Source organism: Ochotona curzoniae, unplaced genomic scaffold (assembly GCF_017591425.1).
Source record: "Ochotona curzoniae isolate NIBS_2020 unplaced genomic scaffold, NIBS_Ocur_1.0 scaffold_4701, whole genome shotgun sequence".
In the NCBI taxonomy this organism is placed as follows: domain Eukaryota; kingdom Metazoa; phylum Chordata; class Mammalia; order Lagomorpha; family Ochotonidae; genus Ochotona; species Ochotona curzoniae.
Genome location: NW_024467122.1, coordinates 2,536,455 through 2,539,251, shown reverse-complemented (window position 1 = coordinate 2,539,251; position 2,797 = coordinate 2,536,455). Strand labels below are relative to the sequence as shown.

The 2,797-nt window shown below is 43.8% G+C and overlaps 1 non-coding gene across 1 annotated transcript; it reads right to left on the bottom strand.

The window, feature by feature from the left end:
• Nucleotides 1-551: 551 nt before the first annotated feature.
• Nucleotides 552-659, bottom strand: LOC121149554. The gene has a single exon (XR_005882710.1). It is a non-coding gene; the product is annotated as a U6 spliceosomal RNA (small nuclear RNA).
• Nucleotides 660-2,797: the final 2,138 nt, after the last annotated feature.

The window sequence follows — 2,797 nt, the reverse complement described above, 5'->3', positions numbered from 1 at the left end:
CCAGTTTGTGGCATGGGAAAGAAATCGAGGAAGCCCAAAGCCTTGGGACCCTGTATGCATGTGGAAGACCCAGAGGAGGCTCCTGGCTCCTGGCTTTGGATTGGCTCAGCTCCAGCCATTGTGGCCACTTGGGGAGTGAATCATCAGATGGAAGATCTTCCTCTCTGCAGAGTAGGAAAACAGAACTAAGTTTGTGTCATCCCTGATGTTGTTTGGGCCCTATCAGCCAATCCATGGTTCTTCATGATTGCATCTGCTTTGGTCATGAGTGTATTACATTTCAATTGCAGATACGCCAACAGACGGCAGCTGTCCTTTCTGTCCTCTCTGAACTGTGGCCGGTTGCCCATTTCCTGCCTTCTGCATTATTCCGCCCTTAGTGTGGCCAACCTCGCGTTTGACTGGCAGCGGTTCTTAGAAGCCAATCAACAATCCTTGCTGAGGCTGGTGTTGTGGCATGGAAGATTTAGCACTGCTTTCACAATCCTGTCATCCCATTCTGCAGTGTGAGTTAAGTACTGGTTTTTCTTCCAAAATAGTTTCCTGCTAATGAACATAGGAAAGTGACCTATGAATTTTCATGTCATCCTTACACAGGGGCCATGCTCATTTTCTCTGTATCATTCCAATTTTAATACACTTGCCACAAAAGTGAGCACTCTGTCTCAAACTTTCAGATGTACAAATTTTTAAGAAGCATGGCCAAGAACAAGAAGTGTTCCACAAACAGACCCAATCCAATAGTTGATTTGGATAATGATGCATTTCTTACTCCCCAGGATCCACACTATTGCATGATTTAAAAATTATGTCATTGCACCCTTTACCCTGGCATTGATTACTGAATCTAAGAAAGGGTTTAAGAGATTTAGCCCAGGATATAAGGCTCTCCTTGCAATGGATCCTGCCATGCTGGATACCGTATCTCTTGCTGTTGGCTCATGCACACCCTAAGCCATAGCCTTCTTGAATTAAATCTGCTGCTATTAGCAGAATCCTCTTCTCTTTGCTGAGTCCTGAATTGCTTTCCTTCCTCTTCATCACTTGAAATCCTGTATCCAGTCTTCAAGACTCTTATCTAGAGAGCATGCCCTGGTTCTCACATGGATTAAAAGAAGGACCCCACCATAGATACTGTCTTCTTTTTAATCCTATTTACACTTGATAGGCATATATTGCTATTTCCTTTTATATATGCATTATTAGGCTAGCAGAACCCAAAGACCAGGACCTTTGCTGTTGTTGAACTTTGTCCTGATGCAGTTATATGGAGTAAGTACTCAAGACACATTTACTAAAGGACTGTATTCATAGGAAGGAGGGTGGATGGGATACATGGGTGAATGGAGAGATGGGAAAAGAGGGTGGGAAATGATGGAGGGATAAAGGACTGGATGGATGAATGGGGTACATGGATAGGTGGAGAGATGGATGGAAAAGATGGAGGGAATGGGATGGAGAGATGGAGAGGCAAGGATGGATAGATGGAGGGATGAAGGGATGGAGGGATGGAGGGATGGGATGGATAGAGGCATGTGGAGAGACATGGATGGATAGATGGATAAATGGATGTAATAGTGAACTGTCATGTTAGCTACTCTAGCTAAAAGACAAAGTTTAAGATAAATTTTTATAAAACCCAGATAAGGGCCTGGCACAATAGCCTAGTGGCTAAGGTCCTCACTTTGAACCCATATGGGTGCCAGTTCTAATCCTGGCAGCCCTGTTTCCCATCCTGCTCCCTGCTTGTGACCTAGGAAAGCAGTAAAGGTTGGCCCAAAGCCTTCGGACCGTGCACTGGCATGGGAGACCTAGAAGAAGCTCTTGGCTTTGGATCGGCTCAGCTCTGACCATTGTGACCATTGCGGCTGCTTCAGGAGTGACCCATCAGATGGAAGATCTTTCTCTCTGTCTCTCCTCCTCTCTGTATATCTGCCTTTCCAATAAAAATAAATATAAGTCTTTTAAAAAAAAAAACAGATAAAATGAACATATCTGCTTCCTCTGTAACAGAGGCTTATGTGGCTCTGGTGTCACAGCAGAAACAGCCACCACTACCGCCTTAGACTTGGGACCATCAATGTGTGTGTGTGTGATGCTTTTGTTACATCTGCTCCTTTGCGCCTCTGTGACCTGCACACACACAACAGCCATCGTAACTGAGCAGCTTCCTTGAAACAAGTGCCAAGCGCATGCCCACTCACTCTTTCCCTCTGCTGGAAAGATTTACTCCATAGGGAGACACACCAACTGCTGTCCTCAGTGTGCCAAACACATGACACTTTAGAAGAAATCCAATACTCCCTGGGGTCCCAGAAAATGGCTTGAGTTGATATTTTAACGTGACCAAACCTGTGAGAGAAATCAGAGAATGCTTTTTATGAAACAAGAAACTGAATTTAATTTTGAAAAGTATGATTTGAAGAAGGCGGGTTGTAGTCATTTCCAATCTTCCTTTCTTAACACTTTGTTTTTTCAAGTTAGTGTGAAATTCAAAGAGAACAAATTCAACATAGTTCACAAGGACAATCCTCCCTTTTTTATTTCTTTGTCAATTGTTGAGATAGCATGCTATATTTACATTCTAGTCAGAGTCTTGATGTTCACTGAACAAAAAGCTGACCGAGAGAAGAGTAAAAGCCCCTGTTCTGCAGATCGTTGGCAAGGACTATAAACAGCAAATGAAAAGTGACGGTGTTAAGGCTACCAAGTGCAGCGGCTGGATTCTTCTCTCCTGTTCCATCAAACCTTTCAGCACCTGCTCTCTCAGTGTTGTCCTGTAAAGAACTGGTGGTTC